Consider the following 22,787-nt stretch of genomic DNA (forward strand, 5'->3'; position numbering starts at 1 on the left):
TCAAAGTGCTTGTTTACATTGTGATGCTTTCTTACGGTTGTGACAAAACATGGAAATACATTGAACTTGAAATTTCAAGAGAGAGAAAAAAAAAACAAGAAGCATCACTATACTTTCATAAGTTTGGTTATTTATGTTAAAACTGGACAGATAACTTTTGAAGAAGGCAATCATCATGCAATAAAATAAATACAAAATGAATAAATACAAAATGTAAGGATCATAGAACTATCGAGGAAAACACAGTTGCAACTTCAGAAGCAGATTGTCAGCATTGCTGGATTAGAGTCACAATTTTAATGAATGAACAAAGATTCACTCTGAAAGACTAACACAATTTAGGAGTCTCTTGTAGACCTGAAAACACAGCAGTTCCCTCCGATTGCTTTGTGGATAAGCATATGAATCCAAGAACTGATATTTCTACTGTGTGTCAAACTCTGGCAAATGTTTGGATTCCCCTGGGTCTGTGATTTCTTCATGCTTCTGATACAAGCAGAGAGTCACCATCAACACCACAAACCTGGAGTGCATCCTGATTGAGTGTTGAAAATGATCAGAATTCTCATTAATATGTTCAAAATGGACCAAAGATATGACTGGGCATGAACGGTGTATGTGTGCAGGAAAGAAACGGATTAAACTGTTGTTATTTGAAGGGTTTTTAAAATTTATTATTACTACTTTAGAGTTCCAATAATTTCGAACAGCTAATGAGCTTTACCATTGTTTTTCTTACCTTTACCCTTTGGAATTTCTAATCATGTGGCTTACCACCAAAAAATAATTAGGTTTTCTAGCTCTCGGTCATAACATATGCTGAAAGTGACATATGCCTTAGAATTCCCTCCTCTGAGGCCACTTTGTCCTCTTTCTGAGAAGGGAGTAAAATCCGTCTGTTTACCTTTAGCTTTGCTCTCTCTGGCAGACCGGCTCACACACTGGCAGAGTGATGTCTGTCACCTTGTATTTCATGGAGGACTTTACCCCAGCCCCATGAGTCCCCTGACCTTTGTGACTCAGACATTTATGGCCAATTCTCTTTCATGGTCTCTGGATCCAGGATACTGGGGAGTGACATAAATGGCGAGTCATTGGCTGGTTCTGAGAAGACTTCCAAGAATAACTGCCACAAAACTTTTTTAACAAAATGGTGACTTTTAAAGATCTAGAATGTTGTCTGTCAACAGAGGTCTAGAATGGAGACTACTGGTGGCCAAATCATCTCACAGGCATGTTTTACTTGGCCAGGCTAGTATTGGCCTACAGAGTGTTTAAGAAATGTTTAATGAGTTCCCAACATTTGAAAATCAGGAGATGTTACATAAAAATCCAGGTTTCTGGCCTCACTTGATTTGGTAGCCCAGAGTCTGCATACCCACCTGGCAATAATATCGGCTTACCCCTCTAGAGCACTCATCCCATCTGGATGGGGCAAGCCCACTCCAGTTCATCAGAGCCCCTACCACTCCCCACTAGACCTGCTTCACTCATCTCCATAGCATGCCTGGCTCAGTAGGCTTTCAAGATTGGGATTTTTACTTTAGAACTACAGTGTGCCTTGCACCCTGCTAAGAACAGCAGAGGAAACAGGGAAAGCATTAAGATTTGTAAGCCTTTTTGGGTTATCACCTGGTTAGAGAAAACAAGAATAATAACAATAATAATAACGCTAATTTACGGATCAATTACAGTCTTAATTGTGAGTTATCAAGCACACAAGTGGCCCCTGACTTACACACAACACAAATGTGGGTCCTGTCTGTAGAAGTGATGATTAGAAAGTCAGTCCTGTGTAAGACCAGTTGAAGAGCTCAACAATTTGTCCATGAAAGTGCCTCCAGCATGGACTTCAGAGATTCATCCACGCATTTATGTAGTTTTTCCTTTGTCAACAAATATCTATAAACTGATGGGGGAGGCCACAGAAGTTCACTATTCAGATCTCTCTTCAAGGAACCCTCATGGAGAGTCTTGTGGACGACAGCCTCAGGTGCTGCTCCTTTGGATTCGTTCTGGATCCAGCTTCCTCAAGATCACTTTCAGCCACTGTCTGAGCATGGTGGGGTTCTGGAGCCAGGCTACTTCTCCCCAAAATGGGACTTCTCTAATGGGAAACCTTTTGTGTGTGCCTCCCTTTCAGTCTGGCCAAGACTTGCTCAGAACTGCACTGTGGTCTGAGGTTCTTCCTACCCAATCTTCCTTCCTTCCTTCTATCCTTTCACAGGTGTCAGACCTGTGTCACAGTCTAAAATCTCTCCCAATCTTCTCTTACTCCCTCCCCTTTATCCCTGACAGGTGTTTCCACTAAGTTGCTGGGGTGTCTAATCCTTGTTTTCTCCTTCTCAGAGGACTCAGACTCACACAACTGCCTATTGTGTGTCAGGCACTGTGCTAAAAGCTTGGGACACAAGAATGGATAAAACAGACAAGATCCCTCCATTCATGGACCGTGCAATAAAGTGGGGGTAGATATACCACAAGCAAGAGAATAAATAAATTAAATAGAGAAAAGCTAGGGAATAACTCATTGTAGATTGATTGGGTGGTCAGGGAAGGTCTTTCTGAGATAATGCTTAAGCTGATACCTGAATGATGAGAAGGAACTGGTCAAGTTAAAGTCTTAGGAGGGAACATTCCTGGTGGAGGAAAGAGCAAATACAAAGGGTGGAGAGAGGAACATCTTTGGAATATTTGAGAAAAGAGAAAAGGTCAGTGTGGCTGAATAATAATCAAAGAGGGAAAGAATGGAGTGAGCAAGGATGTTGGAGAACTAGAGAGGAGCCTGATTGCTTCGGGGCTGTGAGCCACAGTAAGGAGTTTAGAGCAGGTCAGAGAGAAGACCATCCTCTATCTCCAAGAACAGATAAGGTTCTGTCAGGTCAAGATAGAACTCTGAAGGCTTGTGTCTCCTGCTAAATGTTGCTAAAAAAAGACAAGAGTCTTCATCAGACTACAAATACAAAACTTCTGGATGCACTTACATCAAACAGACCTCATGGACCATCCTGAGAAGCTAAGTACTACATAGATATCACATCTGTACAAAATACAGGGTTCCAAGCTGTAAATGTGTGTGTGTGTGTGTGAAAGCAGCCAGTTTCTAAGCTGACCATCACTCCTATGTGCTTTCAGAGTTCAGAAAAGCAAGAGAGAGCTGTGAATTGGAATAAGTTGAAGAGAACTTCTTGGAAGAATGGGAAGGTAGCTTATCAAAATCATGTTACCTGCTAGGAAAAGGGTAAAAAGCCACATAGTTTGTTTTGCTAAAGCTGGCTGACTGGCTTTCCATTCTAAGAAAATAAGGAGTCAACAACACCTTGCAAATATGCCACCACTCCACCTGACTTCTAGCAAGGCTGCGGAGCTCCTGAACAGATGCTAGAGTGCAATGACATTTGGAAAGGCATTCTTAGGCCTAGGTCTAGACAGGAGATGTGCAACTTGTTTGGAGAGTATTCCTCGAATACTAGCTTCAAGAATTGATACTTCAAGCATAAGCTACTGCTTTTGGTGTGGAAGTTCCTGGGAATGCTTTTTGACCAGAGGACCCATCAGGCTATTGTTAGCTTCTGCTCCTGCCTGGTTTGAGTTTTAAGAGGATTTGCCTTTTCACCTCGCCTCCTACCCCATCGGGGGCAGGACTGTGAGAAACAGATCTATGATAGCTCAGCAGTCCTTTCCTTTGGAGAGCCAAAGGACAGCTACACACAGTAGGAAAGTTTCCTGAAATGGAACTGCATTATCTGAGCACTGGAAAGGATGATGGAAAAGCTCACTTAGGTATAAGGAAACTGATGAAAGGCCTGAATGGTTTCCCATTATCTAAGGAGCTCAACTTCTCTAAATAGGTCCCAATATGTCCATCATTCAGCCCTTGCTATGGCTGGGTCAACATGATGGCAAACAACTGCCCTGAGCACTGAAGAATCGAACCTGCTATCTCATGAGAGAGTGCCAGATATTTGAAATACATGCTGGATTTTAAAAATTTCCATCTGAATATTTTTAAATCAACTTTTTGTTGATACCTGTACATATAATATTTATATATTATAAATTTTCAATAAGTGATCAATAAATTTTCAAAAAATAAATATAACTCTATAACCACAACAGATCAAGAACCAGCACCCCAGAAGTCCTCCTTTTGCTCCCTTCCTGCAGAAGGTAATCTCTATCATGGATTCTAACACAGATAATTTAACTTTGTTATTTTGTATTTTATATAAATTGAATCATACTATATGTACTCCTGATCTCAAGGAAAAAGTCTTAGTATTTCACCATTGAATATAACACTTTTATATGTCAAGTTAAGGAAGTTCTCTTCTATTTCTACTTTGCTATGAATTTTCATCATGAATAGATGTTGAATTTTGTCAAATGCTCTCTTTTATTCTATTGAAGTGGTCTAATTTTTCTTCTTTTCTTCTGTTTATATAGTGAATTATGTTAATGATTTTTCTAATGTTAAATCAACCTTCCAAAACCAGAATAAAATCTATTGGGCATATTGTATTATTCTTTTTATATAACACTGGTTTCAGTTTTCTTTTTGTGTAAAAGTTTATGCATTTATGTTTATGAGAGAGTTAATCTGTAATTTTAATAACAAACTTCATTTTAAAAATAGGTCTTATCTTAGACTGCTCAGAGTTTAATTTTTTTTAGTTGTAATAATTAATATTTATTTAAGAAATTTGTACATTGTATCCAAATTACCAAATGTATTAGTGTAAAATTTATTATAATACCCTCTTACTTATCATTTGATGTCTATAGTATCTGTAGTCATGTTGTCCTTTTCAATCTTGACATTGATGATTTATTCTTATTTCCTGACAAGTTTTGCTAGGGATTTATCAATTTTCTAATTCTTTTCAAGAAACTAACTTTTGGTTTGCTGATTTTCTCTATCATATGCATGTGGTTTTAAAAATAAATTTCATTTATTTGTCCTTTTTATTATTTATTTCCATTTACTCTTCTTAAGTTTGATTTGATGGGCTCTCTACTCCTCTTTACTCATTTTTTGAGATAGAGGTTTAAATCATTGATTTCCTGACTTTGTTCATTTTCTCCATTTAGAGGTATAAAATATCCTCCCTTTAGGTAGTGCTTTAGCTGCATGCCACAAGTTTTGATATGTCATATCATCATCATCATCCAGTCCAAAATATTTTAATTTTCAATGTGATTTCTTCTTTGATGCATGGATTATTTACACATCTATTTTTTAATCTCCTGGTAGTGAAATTTTTCTAATCATCTTTTGTTACTGATTTTTTTCTTGATTCCACTGTGGTCAAAGGATATATTCTAAAAAATTTCAATCCTTTGAAATTTATCAGAACTTCCCTGGTGGCACAGTGGTTAAGAATCCACCTGTCAATGCAGGGGACATGGGTTCAAGCCCTGGTCTGGGAAGATCTCACATGCCACGGAGCAACTAAGCCCATGTACCACAACTACTGAGCCTGCGCTCTAGAGCCATGTCTAACCTGTTAGGTCAGGATGCATACTATGATTTCTGACAATGGATGGACCCAAGTCTTAAAGTCAGAAGAAGGTGTTTCATCAACTGAAATAATAAAGAAGTTCATCAGACTAAGATGTTGATTGGTGACAGTCATTGGGGTAAAATAAGTAGTTGAGATGTCCTGTAAATTGAGGAGAAGTAAATATTTTAATTCAGAATTCTAATTACTCAGAATTCAGTATCATCCAAGTTAACCAGAATCTTAATACTACATCGATAATATGAGAGAGATTTTGAGAGATGACTATTTCCCAAGAGAATATTAGATATACTGGGGAGCTGAACTGATTTCCCCACTGGGTGCTCCCTCCCACTCCTAGACCTGTTTGTACTATAATTATACTACCATAACTTGCTTCCAATGATTATTTGTACTTTTTTCTGTGTTTTTAGTGAATAAATTAAAATAGAAAGTCAAATCCATTTAATTTGTAAATATCTGGGACTGAGAATCCAGTTTGTGAATTCTCTCTCTATCCTCTGTCTCCATATCTTTAAATATCTGCTAGTCACTATCAATTTCAAAGAGAAAACTTGCTAAAAGAGAAAAAGGAAAATTAAAATTTTGCTTTGTGTTGTAGCAACTTACTAACTCTGATAAATTTTTAGTGGGAGAAAGAGTTCAAAAGTTGTGGTTAAACTGAGTTTTAAGAAGCTATCTATTGATTTTCTTTACCCATGCTAATTGTATCTTGCCTTATCATGAATCACTCACAGTAGCAAAAAAATTAGTGGAAAACATAATTACAAATAATGAATATGTATTTTGTAGCTTCCATGGGCTAATTATTTGTCATTTCATTAAATCTTAACAAAGACCCTGTTAAGGTAAGTGTTATTACCCGCATATTACATGTGAGAAAACTGAGGTTCAGAAAGGTAATGTGACTTGAGCAAGGTCAGAGAGTAAATACAGAGTCTGTTTTAATCCCAGGTGCCCAGGTTTTGAGTCCAGTGATTTTCCTACTACACCAGCACCATCTTGATATTCTGCCTTGGTTTCATATTAATTGTACTGTTGGTCATGGTAAGAATATTAATGAATACAATTACCAACAATTTAGTAAGGAACAATTTTAAAAGCTTATGTTTATTAGAAATGGCCAATTTAGTTTTATAAGGGATAGGTCATACTGAAATAGGTGACTGAGTTTTTCTAGTATATAGTTTCCATAGTAACCATGGAAAGATTGACATTATATATACTTGGAATTCCAAAAAGGTTTTGGTAACATCTCAGAGATCATTAGCTCAGATCTTGGACTGAGGGTAAAGTATCTCACTAGACAGGAACCAGGCTCAAAACAGCAATTGAAAGGATAGATTTTTCTAGCTGGAAAGAAGGCATAAATAGAGCACCCTGGGGTGAGATTGGGTGGTCTTTATTGTGACTCATAGAAATATTTAGAATTGTAAATATGATATTCCTGGTGTGTTGACAATATATAAATTGATAAAAAACTCATATAACCATATTCAAAAGAATATGTTCAGTTTAGCATACCCCAAATAATTATTGCAATTAATCTAAATCCTACAAGATTGCAAGAGATAGTGCAAGAGATAGTGGACCACTTGGCTAGACAAATATCTGGATGTAGAGACCAGCTCAGAATAATCCCCAAATAAAGAAAGTACACAGAGCACTCTCAGGTCCATTGTGGAGATTTTTTTGGTCATAAGCAAGGTATAAATAATAAATATATAAGAAATAAAAACAAGATAGAAATATATAGGAATATGTGCAACTCAAAGTCAAAAGAAATATTAAATTGTCTCTAATTTTTAATTATTTTTTCCTTTCTTTGTTTTTCCTGAACCTAAGACTTCATTCAGTACTTTTCTCCTTCTTTGGGGCTTTGACAATTTTTTCTCACCAAAAGTAAAAAGTAGGGGTAGTGTTCCAGAACAGAAAACAAAATATCTTTTCCAAAACATTAGATTATGCAGACTGTCTGAGGATCAAACCAGTTCTCTTGTATGTGTGTCTGTGTGTGTTTGTGTATCTGTGTCTGTGATTCAATATTTTTATACATTACAAAATGATCACCACAATAAGTCTAGTAACCATCTGTCACCTTACAAAGTTTTTACAATATTTTTGACTATATTCCCTATGCTGTTCATTACATCCCTGTGACTTATTTATTTCATAAATGGAAGTTTGTAATTCTTATTCTCCCTCACCTATTTCATTCATTCCTCCACCCCTCATATCTATGTATACATATACAGTTTGTTCTCTTTATCTATGAATATATTCCTATTTTGTTATGATTATTTGTCTTGTTTTTTAGATTCCACATATAAGTGAAATCATGTAATACTTGTTTTTTTCTGTCTGACTTATTTCACTTAGCATAATACCCTCTAGGTCCATCCATATTGTCACAAATGACAAGATTTCATTCCTTTTATGGCTGAGTAATAGTCCATTGTACATACATAACACATCTTTTTATCCATTCATCTATCGATGGCTGCTTAGGTTGCTTCCATATTTTGGCTATTGCAAATAATGCTGCAATGAATATAGGGGTGCATATATGTTTTAGAATTAGTGTTTTTATTTTCTTTGGGAAAATACCCAGAAGTGGAAGTGTTGAATGGTATGGTAGTCTATTTTTAATTTTTTGAGGAACTGTTATACTGTTTTCCATAGTAGCTGCACTAATTTACATTTCCACCAACAATGCATGAAAGTTCCCTTTTCTCCACATCCTCACTGATATCTGTTTGTTGTCTTTTTGATGATAACCCTTCTAAAATGTTGGATCTTCCTGGACTGGGGCATGAACCCGTGTCCCCTGCATTGGCAGGTAGACTCTCAACCATTGCGCCACCAGGGAAACCCCCTTAGTTAGTTTTATTCCAGGGTATTTTATGTTTTTGAGTCAATTGTAATGGGGTTTGTTTTCCTCATTCTTTGTTAGTGTATAGGAGCACAACAGATTTCTGTATATTCATATTGTATCCTGCAACTTTACTGAATTTATTTATTTGTTCTAATAGTTTTTCGGTGGTGTCTTCAGGATTTTCTATGTATAGTATAATGTCATCTGCAAACAGTGACAGTTTTACTTTTTTTCTTTCCAATTTTGATGCTTTTTATTTCTTTTTCTTGTTTGATTCTATGGCTTAGACTTCCAGTAATATGCTGAATAGAAGTGGCAAGGGTGGGCATCCTTGTCTTGTTCCTGATTTTAGAGAAAATGCTTTCAGCTTTCCACCACTGAGTATGATATTGGTTGTAAATCCATGGTCTTTATTATGTTGAGGTATGATCAATCTATGCCAAATTTTTTGAGAGTTTTTATCATAACTAGATGTTGAATTTTGTCAAAGCTTTTTCTGTATCTATTGAGATGATCATATTATTTTTATTCTTCAGTTTGTTAATGTACTGTATCATATTGATTTGCAGATATACCGCCCTTGCATCCCTGGGATAAATGTCATTTGATCAAATGGTATGATCCTTTTACTGTATTGTTGAATTTGATTTGCTAATATTTTGTTGAGGATTTCTGCATCTATGTTCTTTAGTGACATTGGCCTGCAATTTTTTTTGTGGTATCTTTGTCTGCTTTGGGTATCAGAATGATGCTGGCCTTCCAATTTTTTGGAATAGTTTGAGAAGGAGAAGTGGCAATTCTTCTTTAAATCTTTGGTGGAATTAAACTGTGAAGCTGTTTGGTCCTTTGCTTTTGTTATTGGGAGTATTTTTATTCCTGATTTAATTTCATTGCTGGTAATTGGTCTGCTTATATTTTATATATCTTCCTGTTTCAGTCTTAAGAAACTTTACATTTCTAGGAATTTTTTCATTTCTTCCAGGTTGTCCATTTTATTAGTGTAAAATTGTTTAGAGTAATCTCTTATGATCCTTTGTATTTCTGTGGTATGGGTTGTAACTTCTCTTTCATGTCTGATTCTTTAATTTGGGTGCTCTTTCTTTTTTTCTTGATGAGTCCACCTAAAGTTTTATTAATTTTGATTATCTTTTCAAAGAACAAGCTCTTAGTTTTATTGATATTCTTCATTGTTTTTTTAGTCTATTTTATTCATTTCTGCTCTTATTATTTCTTTTCTTCTACTGACTTTGAATTTTGTTTGTTCTTTTCTTTGTAGTTCCTATAGGTGTAAAATTAAATTGTTTCCTTGAGATTTTTCTTGTTTCTTAAGGTGGGTTTGTATCACTGTAAACGTCCCTCTTTGAACTGCTTTTGTTGCATCTCATAGATTTCAGATCATTGTGTTTCCATCTTCATTTGTTTCAAGGTATATTTTGATTTTCTCTTTGATTTTTTTCACTGACCCACTAGTTGCTTAGCAGCATATCGTAAGCCTCCGCATGTTTGTACATTTTTTCAATTTTTTTCTTGTAGCCAATTTCTAGTTTCATACCACTGTGGTTGGAAAAGATTGATATGACTTCCATCTTCTTAAATTTATTGAGATTTGTTTTGTAACCTAGTATGTGATCTATTCTAGAGAATGTTCCATATGCTCTTGAGAAAAAAAATGGGTATTCTGTTGCTTTTGGATGGAAAGTCCTATATATAACTATTAAGTCTGTCTGATCTAATGTGTCATTTAAGACCACGGTTTCCTAATTCTCTGTCTAGATGATCTGTCAATTGATGAAAAGGGTGGTTAAAGTCTCCTATTATTATTGTGTGACTGTCAATTTCTCCCTTTATTTTTGCTAATATTTGCTTTATGTATTTAGCTTCTCCTATGTTGGATACATATACATTTTTATACATCTTTATTGGAATATAATTGCTACTCTGTTGTGTTAGTTTCTGCTGTACAGCAAATTGAATCACCTATATGCATATGCATACATATATCCCCATAACTCCTCCCTCTTGAGCCTCACTCCCATGCTCCCTCTCCCACCACTTTCAGTCATCACAAAGCACTGAGCTGATCTCCCTGTGCTTTGCAGCAGCTTCCCACTAGCTATTTTACATTTGGTAGTGTATATCTGTCAATGCTACTCTCACTATGTCCCAACCTCCCATTCCCATCCCCCTGCTGTGTCCTCAAGTTCATTCTCCACACCTGCTTCTTTATTCCTACCCTACCACTGGGTTCATCAGTACCATTTTTCTAGATTGCATATATATGCATTAGCATACGGTGTTTGTTTTTCTCTTTCTGACTTACTTCAGTCTGTATGATAAGACAGACTCTAAGTCCATCCACCTCATTACAAATAACTCAATTTTGTTCCTTTTTATGGCTGACTAATACTCCATTGTATATATGTGCCACATCTCCTTTATCCATTCATCTGTCCTTGGACACTTTGGTTGCTTCCATGTCCTAGCTATTGCAAATAGTTCATCAATTAACATTGTGGCACATGTATCTTTTTGAATTATGGTTTTCTCAGGGTGTATGCCCAGTAGTGATATTTCTGAGTCATATGGTAGTTGCATGTTTAGTTTTGTGAGGAATCTCCATACTATTCTCCATAGTGGTTGTATCAATTTACATTCCCACCAACAGTGCTGGAGGGTTCCATTTTCTCCACAGCCTCTCCAGAATTGATTGCTTTTAGATTTTTTGATGATGGCCATTCTGACTGGTGTGAGGTGATAATTCATTGAGGTTTTGATTTCTATTTCTCTAATGATTAGTGATGTTGAGCACCTTTTCATGTGTTTGTTGACCAATGGTATGTCTTCTTTGGAGAAATGTCTATTTAGGTCTTCCACCCATTTTTGGATTGGGTTGTTTGTTTTTTTGATATTGAACTGCATGAGCTGCTTGTGTATTTTGGAGATTAATCCTTTGTCAGTTTCTTTGTTTGCAAATATTTTCTCCCATTCTGAGGGTTGTTTTTTCATCTGGTTTATTGTTTTCTTTCCTGTGCAAAAGCTTCTAAGGTTCATTAGGTCCCATTTGTTTATTTTTGTTTTTATTTCCATTATTCTAGGAGGTAGGTCAAAAAGGATCTTGCTGTGATTTATGGCATAGAGTGTTCTGCCTATGTTTTCTCTAAGCGTTTTATAGTCTCTGGCCTTACATTTAGGTCTTTAATCCATTTTGAGTTTCTTTTTGTGCATGGTGTTTGGGAGTGCTCTAATTTCATTCTTTTACATGTAGCTGTCCAGGTTTCCCCAGCACAACTTATTGAAGAGACTGTCTTTTCTCCATTGTATATTCTTACCTCCTTTGTCAAAGATAAGATGACCATAGGTGCATGGGTTTATCTCTGGACTTTCTACCCTGTTCCACTGATCTATACTTCTGTTTTTGTGCCAGTACCATACTGTCTTGATTACTGTAGCTTTGTAGTATAGTCTGAAGTCAGGGAGCCTGATTCCTCCAGCTGTGTTTTTCTTTCTCAAGATTGCTTTGACTATTTGGGGTCTTCTGTCCCATACAAACTGTAAAATTTTTTATTCTAGTTCTGTGAAAAGTTCCATTGGTAATTTGATAGGGTTTTCACTGAATCTGTAGATTGCTTTGGAGAGTATAGTCATCTTCAAAATGTTGATTCTTCCAATCCAAGAACACGGTATATCTCTGCATCTGTTTGTATTGTCTTTGATTTCTTTCATCAGTGTCTTATAGTTTTCTGCATACAGGTACTTAGCTTCCTTAGGTAGGCTTATTCCTAGGTATTTTATTCTTTATTTGCAATGGTAAATGGGAGTGTTTCTTAATTTCTCTTTCTGATTTTTCATTGTTAGTGTATAGGAATGCAAGAGACTACTGTGCATTAATTTTTTATCCTGCTACTTTACCATATTCATTGATTAGCTCTAGTAGTTTTCTGGTGGCATCTTTAGGATTTTGTATGTATAGTGTCATGTGGTCTACAAACACTGACAGTTTTACTTCTTTTCCAATTTGGAGTACTTTTATTTCTTTCTCTTCTCTGATTTCCGTGGCTAAAACTTCCAAAACTTTGTTGAATAATAGTGGTGACAGTGAGCAAACTTGTCTTGTTCCTGATCTTAGAGGAAATGCTTTCAGTTTTTCATCATTGAGAATGATGTTTGCTGTGGGTTTGTCATATATGGCCTCTATTATGTTGAGGTAGGTTCACTCTATGCTCACTTTCTAGAGAGGTTTTTTTTTTATCATAAATGGGTGTTGTATTTTCTCCAAAGCTTTTTCTGCATCTCTTGAGATGATCATATGGTTTTTCTCCTTCAATTTGTTACTATGTTTTATCACATTGGTTGATTTGCATATATTGAAGAATCCTTGAATTCCTGGGATAAACCCCACTTGATCATGGTGTATGATTCTTTTAATGTGCTGTTGCATTCTGTTTGCTAGTATTTTGTTGAGGATTTTTTCACCTATTTTCATCAGTGATATTGGCCTATAATTTTCTTTTTTTGTGACATTTTTGTCTGGTTTTGGTATCAGGGTGATGGTGGCCTTGTAGAATGTGTATTAGTCCAGTCAAAATCCATTTAGAGCTCCTTCCATCATAGAAACATACTTTTTTCAATAGTAGAAACAAATTTAAGAAATAAAGCAGCTATTTCTGAGTCTTCTTTTTTACATATGTCCTCATACATTTTGATCTGCTTTTATTTAAATTAAAAAAAATTGATTCTGAAACCTTACTTAATATTCTCTCCTTGGAAACAACTTTTCTGTAAAGTTGAAAGGTATCTAATTAACCCAATTTTCCATTTACATTGCTCAGGCTTTCTTTTTCTTACTATGCAATTTATTAAACCGACAGATAGTTCCATTCTCTGAGAGAAAAAATATTTCAGAAAGTTCACACTGATGGCTTTCAAATACTATTGTTGTCAATGGACAGAGGTGAAGAGCTGTGGTCAAAACCTCCGAACTCTAAATTCCTGTATAATCTCCAACTGCCCCACCAGGCTTCTGAAACTATATATTCAAAGACACTCCAGGCAAAATCACACTTGGATGGGAGCTTCATTCCCAAATCTCTCTCTGGTTTCCTAACATGTAAGATTTTCAAGGGCCCTATTGTTTCTTTAGCACTTGCCCTAGATCAGAGGCAGAACAAAGAGGTCTGCTCTTGGTTTCCTATTCCCGTGTTCCACACTGGCTTTGCCTGGACTTCTAAGCTGACAGCACCTCCCTGCTCCAGTATCACTTTGCCACAACTTCATCATGAAATGTAAGAGAGAAGAGAGCACGGAGGGAGAAAGAGAACAGAGAGATACTGCTCACTTTTGTCTTTATTTATAATCCCTTTGTTCCTTCCTCTGAAATTCCATTCTTGGCTAATACTATAGGGACCACTAAGAACTCCATTTTTCCTTGAACTTGTTTCTCTTTCTCTCACCATGTATATGCCAGGCACTGTGCTAAGCACAGGGATAGAATGATGGACAAAGTAGCAGTGTTTGAGCCCTCACAAGGCTACAGAGATGCTGCAGAATCCCACATTTATCTGTCGTCTCTTTAATAGTTTGGAAAATATGACTGTCATGTTTCCAGCTCAAAGAGCAGCTGGAATAAGTCTTAAAATTAAAATAAATGATAATGGAACAAGGTGGGTACAAAGCACATTCACAGATTTCTCTTCACTCAATACATTCTGATGGATACTCTCCATGCCCCAAGCACTGTCACCATCTCTGGGGATAGAGCTGTGAACAAGTTTGACAAAGGTCTGCCCTTTGTCAAATAGCCCACACTCTGATGAGAGAAGTTAGAGGATGTAAAAGTGAACAAGTAAATTCATAAATACAGTGAACTCAGAGAGTAGTATTGGACATGAAGGAATTAAAGTGTATCATGAGGGCTTCCCTGGTGGCGCAGTGGTTGAGAGTCTGCCTGCCGATGCAGGGGACACGGGTTCGTGCCCCGGTTCGGGAAGATCCCATGTGCCGCGGAGCGGCTGGGCCCGTGAGCCATGGCTGCTGAGCCTGCGTGTCCAGAGCCTGTGCTCCGCAACGGGAGAGGCCACGATGGTGAGAGGTCCGTGTATCGCAAAAACAAATAAAATAAAAAAAAAAAATAAAGTGTATCATGAGCCCAAAAGTGACTAAGATGAAGCAAGCAGGCACGTCTACATTACCCAGGATGGTGAAGGAGGGGGTACACCAACTGAAAACCCCTCTTGAGCAAAGATCTGGGGCTAGAATGTTTTCAACAGAGGGACCAGCAACTGTAAAGGCCTCAGACCAGGAAAAAGCTGGCATGTTCTAGGAACAGAAGTGTCCCTAGAGAGAAACCAGTGCCTAATGAATAAGAGGGTGGGCTGCCAGTGCAAGATGAGGTGGGGGGCGGGGAGCAGGGAGGGGCTGGATCATGTAGGATTTGGTAGGTCAAAACCTGGACTTTGGATTTGGCCCTAAGCAAGATGGGAACATCCTGCAAGGTGTTAAGTAGGGGTTACAAACACCCTGCTGGCTGCTGTGTTGCTTCGTGGGGAAAGAACATCAGGGAGGTAAGGGCAGAAACAAGATTAGCAGGTACAACACAGCACATGATGCAGTTAAAGTTGAATACAGCAACCATCTGCAGACAGTGAAAGAGAACTCCGCTGACTTTGTCACGCCCAAACACAGGTCTAGAGGTAGAGGGCCTTAGCCTGGGAACAGACTCAAGATCTTTTCCTATAGAATCTTCCTCTCTCCAAACAGCACTGTGTGAAGAGGAGGGCAGCTGGCTTTCACATAAATCAGGCTGTGTTGGAATCCAAGTTCCATCACATCACCTCTCCAGCCTCAGTGTTTCCCTCTGTGAAGTAGAACTAATGGGCACTCCACTTGAGGGCTGTGGGGATACATGAGATAACATAGGCAGAAGCACTTGGGAAGCGCTAGCTTCCCTTCTCCCTGGAGGGGCACATTTCAGGGAGGCGTGCAAGGAACAGCAATTGTCCTCTGCATCCTGGACTAGAAGGGCCCACTTTTAGAAAGGACACTTGTGTTGATTGCTCTTCCATAAGCAGTGTGAAAGTAATATGACTAGGGGACTAAAAGGGTGATTTGAATCTACTTTATTCAATCAATAAGAAACTAGAACCGGGAATGAAAAAAAAAGCAAGAAAGGAATCATGGAAAAGATTTGCCCAGCTCCTCGCCAAACCAGACCTCTGTGTCACACCTTCTCAGAGACAAAGCCGTGAGGACTAATGTTTGCATAGTTGCAAACTGTTTCAAGGTCATTCCTTTCTGCAACGCACCGTGGGAATGTGATTTGAATGGTGAAGCCCATTTGGAGAGTTTGGATCTGCATGTAAGAAAGGGCCAAGATGAAGGCTGAAGTAATAACTTTTACCTGACAGCCAGTGGAGGGGTTTACTTGGGTAAATGGTTTTCTAATTGACAGTTTTAGACCCTGGCAACTGTGATAGAAATGGAGTCCAAATCCTTTTGAGGGATTGTAACTCTAAAAGCTGTGTTAATGCAATAGATTAAATGTACCAAAGCTGAGGCGGCCCAGCAGCAGACCCGGGGGCTGGGGATCGCCTTTTCCTGGTTTCACAGCTGTTTATTTTGATTGCTTTAAGTGTTGCAAAGCCCTATTGCCTTTCAAATTTCTGGCCCACCTCTACCCATACTGCTGGTTCATTTGAGCTTCTTTCCAACTTTGGCTTCCTCACAAAGCCTGTGCTAATTATGTGGTCAAAGATTTTGGGTGGTCAAGCTTGGTTACCCTGAACAGTCATAGTGTCCAGGATTCACCCTTTTCCATGCATTTTCAGAACTTGTTCACACACAGTGCATCTGCAGAAGTCAGTTTACACTGCATAACAAACAATCTCAAAAATGTCAGGACCTCATGGGTTGGTAGGTGGACTATGTTTTGGTTCATTTAATCTGAGCTCAGCTGGCTGAGTGGCTGTACTTTGGGGTGCAGGTTTGTTGGGTTGGCTCCAGGCTCCAGGTTGCATTCAGGTGTGCCCCCACGTCTTTTTGCATACTGGGAACAGAAGCTGCCTGAGGTCTGTCCTCATGGCAAATGGAAGATGCTCAAGAGGGCCAACCAAGTATACATTTCAAGCCTCTGCTCACATCACTTACTCGAAAACCTCATGGGCTAAAGCAAATCGTATGGTCAAACCCAAAGTCCAGGAGCAGGAAAATATACTCTTCCTCTAGTGGGAGGAAGGAAAGTCATGTGACAAATGGCATGGATATGTGATTCTAACATAGGGATGTTTGAAGAGTTGGAGACCAATGAGTCAATCTTCTACAACCTTCTTCTCCAAGTCCTGCTCCTGGTCTCAGGTAGCAGTGGGAAGAGGAGGTATGGAGCATATGGAGCCCCCACGGGGGTTATGCTCGTTTACTCTCATATCTAGAGTTCTTCTGGGTCTTATTATTCTATATGTCCCGATGAACTCACTTGAAAAATAATTCTAACTTCCCAGGTTATGCTCCCATTGGTGTAATGTAAGACCCACTTCAAAAACTTCCCCAATTCAATCTGGGATTCCCCAGGAGTGTCTGACATGATGTCACAAAAGACTCCTTTGTGTTCTGCCCTGGCTCCCCTTTGCTGACACCAGCACTGATGCCAACACCTGTGAATCATCCAAGAGAGGGAAGCTCACCAGCACCAGCATTATCAGGGCCCCTGCAACAACATCCCAGGATCCTCAAACTCGAAACCTCAGGATTTTAAAGAGGCAATGCATTCCTTGTAGTTTCCACTACGAAACAAGAGTAACAGAGCTACATGTTTCCCTTCCACACCTTGTCACCCTCTTTGTTGTATTCTGAAAAGCTGCTTGTCATCCCCACACCAAACTAAGGGCAGTAGGCACTGTCAGTGTCCCCCACTGTGTCCCTCAAATCTTTCACTCTGCTCCAGCTAACTTCTAGCTACCAGGATCTGCATCTCTGACTGCACAGATCTGCATCTGTGACTAGGGGATATTTTTCAGAACTGGAAAAGGCTTCTCTGCCCTCGTGTGCAGTAGGCCAGACGTACCAGGGAATTAACAACCACCAGAAGCCCTCAACCAATGACTTTCAAGGCTTGATCTATCCTCCTTCCCCTCCATGTGGGATAATCCCAAGGCTTGAGTTTTATACTGTTGCCAGAATTTCCCTGCAGGACTAAGTCCAAGTTATCCACTGTGGTCAATAGCTTAATATCCTACCTTTTATTGGCTGTCCTTTCTTCCCGGTATCACTTTCCTACTCTTCAATTGATGCTAATTTCATCCTTCAAATAGACTACTTGCACCTATATCTCAGGGTCAGTTTCTGGGAAACCAAACTAAGGCACTGAGTCGCTTATCAAAGCAGTTTCTTCAACTTTTGCCTTTAGCCTCTCTCCCCTTAGGGCTGATTTGGAAAACTTCCAATATACTGTTTCCCATATACCCTGCATTCCTGTCCTTCTTTCCAGGATAATGACACTTTCCTATTGACCCCTTTGCCCAGGATAATTGCAAGGAGGCTAGTTTCACAGACCCACCAAACAGACTTGCGCAAGTTAATGCCTGGATCCAGTGTGTTCACAACTCTGGCTCAAATAGACAAATCTACCATATTGCCAGTTCACATTTATCACATTCTGTATTGTTTCTTGAGTCACTTCTACATGCAAAGAACTGTGATAGGTACTAGGAATACCAAGTCATATAAGAAATAGTCCATGACCACAAGAAAAGTGTGGTCTGATGGAAGAGTTCTCACTGAGGCAAATGCTGCCTTCTGCAGTTTCTTTCCACCCTTCCCTGGATATTTTGAAAAGAGAATCTATTAACTTCCGTAACTACAAAAACTCCAAACTGTTAAATGTTGGTTAACCTAGCAGGTTGAAAAAGTGCTTATAAGACAATGCAGGCTGTGGAATGGGTCGTATTTCCCCTTATTTGCCTGTGACCAGGAGTGGGCTTTACCCAAGGTAGGCTTGCAATAAACGTTCATTCCGTGGATAAGGTGCTCACCCAGGCTCTGTGTAGCCCAGGACTCCCTGCAGGGAATTAGTTCACTTCCAAGAGCCCCACTGTGGCACTGTAAAATTAAAGCATTGAACCCAGGTGACTCTAAGGTTTAAACATTCTATGGATCAGTATATTCAGAATATGTATTCTTTTTTTAAAAACAATTTTTTTTATTTTAAAAATTTATTTATTTTAGGCTGCATTGGGTCCTCGTTGCTGCACGCGGGGTTTCTCTAGTTGTGGCGAGTGGAGCCACTCTTCGTTGCAGTGCACGGGTTTCTCATTGCAGTAGCTTATCTTGTTGCAGAGCACAGGCTCTAGGCACACGGGCTTCAGTAGTTGTGGCTCATGGGCTCTAGAGCACAGGTTCAGTAGTTGCGGCGCACGGGCTTAGTTGCTCTGAGGCATGTGGGATCTTCCTGGAGCAGGGCTTGAACTCGTGTCCCCTGTATTGGCAGGTGGATTCTTAACCACTGTCCCACCAGGGAAGCCCAGAATATGCCTTCTTAAAGGGAGGTTTTATTGATATTGTTTTTAGAATATTTTCTTGGGCCAAAGAGGGCAACTGCTAAATGGTGCTAAGAGTGGAAAAATCACTTAGGAGAAGCATGTAATTTTCCTGTTAGACTTTACTTACTAAATTTGTCCCAAACTCTGATTGTTGGTCAGAATCATGAAAAGGAAGAAGAAAACCCATGCTCAGCTCATCATATATTTATTCAGTGCCTACTGTTAGCCTCAAGCTGCACCAGCACTGAGGATACAACATTAAACAAATAGACAAATTCTCTGACCTCACGGAGCTCACTGTCATCTCAAATCCCAGTGTGCCTGAGCCGGCGGGTTCACTCAGCTACACATCAGTCCCAATCCCATTTTTCCCAAGTTGCTCAGAATGAATTCATCGCACGCTCACATTTCTATACATCATTTTATCCCATGATCTGTTTGGGGTTCAATGCTAAATTCTTATTGTTGCTCAAGCATCACCTGAGAACGAGGAAGAGCCACACCCACAAATTACGTCTTGGGGGAGTTCACAGGCCTGTTGGTCTGGTGTAAAAAGCAGTTGTTCAAAGCAGATCAAAGAAGTATAGACACGGCGATGCCCATCTCCCTGGTTGGCGATTCCCCTTAAAAATACAGAGAAATATTTCACAAGAAATATGGAGCTAGAGTCCTCACAGCTGCTGAAAATAAGGCAATGAGCAGGGAAGGGAATGAGGAGGGGACTGAAGAAAGATTGAAATATCAAAAGGAAAATCAGTAAATTTGAAACCTCAGACCTGGAACCAATTAGAGGTCAGCTGGCAACTGTCAAGAATCAATATAAGAAAGATGTAATTTTTAATAACTCAGAAATAAAGTATGCTGTTAACATGCTAGGAATTGGGGTAGGGGAGGAAAAAGAGTGAGGAAAAATGTGGTCTGTTAGCAATTATTGTGGATGCCAGGACCAGCTTAAAGGAGTCACTCTCACCTTCTCAGTGCTCCGCTCTTGGTTTCAGCCTCAGCACAGCTCCCATCAGCCTCTGCCTGGCATCCCCAGGGCACAGCTAGTTCAGAACTCAACGTAGCCAGGATTTCTCTATGTCATCAATCCAAACACTTCTTCTCCAAGGAAGTTTCTGGCTCTATCTTCTTCTCCAAAGAAGTTGGGGCTGTGGGAAACTTTTAATTAAATAGCCCTTGGTTTTTACATAAATCAATATTTACCTCTCTACTTATTTATATACCAAATTGATATCTTTAAATAGTAAAAGCTTAAGCAAGGATTTTTACATTCGGCAAGTTTTTATGGATCTCACCAAGATAGGATTGTGGAGCCAAATTGGCAAACATGTTTTCTAAGGAATTGAAGATGAGTACAACTTGAAGATCACTTTGGAGATGGACTTCTCCAAAGGAAGAAAGAATGAAAATGTTCTTAATGACCATAACACACAAGCAGACAGGAGGATCCCTGGAAAGGTCAAACCAGTGTTTTCCAAAATGTCCTCTGTGGAATATTAGTTCTGAATGATTTTAATAGGCACTGCATTAAAAAAAAAAAAACAAAAAACAAGCAAACAAAATGGGTCCCAATATCAAAACGTTTGCAAACTGCTGGGTTACACAAAGTTAAACAGATTCCTTTATTGCAGGACTTTTCAGAGCCTTTATGGGATCTGAATCGGATTGTGAACCTCAGAATTTGTGCATGAGATGGGATTTACTACTGGACCATTGAGAAGTTATTTCACCATGGACCATTTTCTTGTTGATCATTTTGTCAAATTCAAGTATGAGTTGGCTTAAGTTTTTCTCTAACTCAGCAGGTGTCATTATCTTAAGTGTGTTGAAATTAAAATGGATCCTTACAAGGACAAGGATTACAGGGAACATCTCTGGCACCTTTTTCAAATTTCCTTTCTTTTAATAAGACTTCTAGGTATGGGAACATATGTATATGTATAACTGATTCACTTTGTTGTAAAGGAGAAACTAACACACTATTGTAAAACAGTTATACTCAAATAAAGATGTTAAAAAATAAAATAAAATAAAATAAAAAAGAAGACTTCTAGGATAAAAGAGAGCTAAAGTTGCTTCTTCTGAATCCCTCTGATCTTGGAAACTGGATCCATTTCATCAGAGCCTCATTCGTTTAATCCCAGTCAGGACCCCAGTCAAGCATCAGGCCAGTCTGAAGGCCAGCCTCACCTGACCTTGGAGTACCAATCATTGTTCCTTGCTCTATCTCCTCCTTCAGCTGAAAGTTTTTAGAGGTGAAAGGGGCCTTAGAGATCTCCTCTCCCGACAACTTCAGTTTACAGCTGAGGAAACTGGGGCTCAGAGATAGGGAAGAACCTCCTTAAAATCACACAGCCCTTGTTTTCAGAAGCGAAAACTTGCAAAGCCCACCCAGATGACTAAGCCATGGTCCCCCTCCCTGCACCTCTTGGGCATAGAGACCCTCACGTTTCCTCCAACTTCACATCCCACTTGACTCTTCAGGAGTCTGCGGCAATTGGAATGAGCCTCCCCGTGCCCTGTCACAGACTGGAGCACATTAAGGGCAGGAAATTAGGCAGGGGCGTGTTTGTAGATCCGGTGCTGATTACTCTTCCCCCTCAGATTGTACATCCACCAATACGGAATGGATTTCTCTCTAATTTATTAAAGGTCAGTCGGCATGGAATGATAAAGGAAAGGCCATGTCTGATAAACTCACCTAAATTGAATTCTTGGGCCACATTATCCAAACAGCAGACATAATTTATCTGGCTTTCAGGAAAGCATTTAGTGCTGTACCATATAACAGATGCATTTACTAAGGCAAACCATTGTGTCATGGTTAGGTGTCAGGTGGCAATTCTGGAAACAGGTTTAAAATGGCCCAGAACGCAACACGGGGTGCACCGCCAGGAGACACTTAAGAGTACAGACAGAGGGGTCAGTCTGGAGGTCATTATTTCAAAGTCCTTGACCCTAATTATAATTTAATTTCCACAATGGTCATATCTCTTGAGAGCAAAATTGGGATGAAGAGGGACAGTTTTAAAAGGAACAGAATGAAAACAAGTTCTGTATTTCTTTCTCAATCAGACTGGCTCAGTGAGGGATGAATGAGTTATTCTTCCACCAAATGAACACAAATAAACAAAAGAACAAAGGAAACCAAAGACTGCTGTCCAACGCGGAAGGCAGTGACGAACTCTGAACAGGACAAGGACGGGAGGCAGTGGGTTTCACTAATACTCCAGACTTGGAGAGTCTGAATTGATGCCATGAGAAATGGAGTTTAGGGTTTTGAGATAGAAATAAGCTCAAATAATTATGTAACTGTGAGTCATTAATATCCTCGCTATGGCCTCAGAAGGCACAAGCTCCCAACTCTGGTTTGAATTTACCTTTTCTTAAAGTCAAGATTTATGCATCAGCTTTACATCTTTATCCAGGCAATGTGGAATGGATTTCTGTCTAATTCATTAAAGGTCAGTCAGCATGGATTGATAAATGGAAACCCATGTCTGATACATTCGCTTAAATTGAATATTTCCTCCGGGCTACTGCAAAGGTGACCTGAAGTGACCGTCATCAAGAATTCACCCAGGCAGTGTTAAACTGAATCTCTGTCTAATGCCCTCACCAACTGCATGGGAATCCAAGAAGAGGGCAGTAGCTGAAGGCAGGCTCATTCTCTTAGGAACAAGCTGTGGTGTTTGGGCTTAGCCTCAATAACTAGTTTCCAGGTCTGCACCAAGGTTGAAGCTGAGGGTGTCCACAAATGCTAAACCCCTCACAAAAGCACTGAGCACTGCATACTTGTGCACATATGTTCTGTCTCCACACCTCTCTCTCCTACTCCACCCTGGATACCTACCAAAG

The sequence above is a fragment of the Kogia breviceps genome, chromosome 17 (genome assembly GCF_026419965.1).
Source record: "Kogia breviceps isolate mKogBre1 chromosome 17, mKogBre1 haplotype 1, whole genome shotgun sequence".
Classification (NCBI taxonomy): Eukaryota; Metazoa; Chordata; class Mammalia; order Artiodactyla; family Physeteridae; genus Kogia; species Kogia breviceps.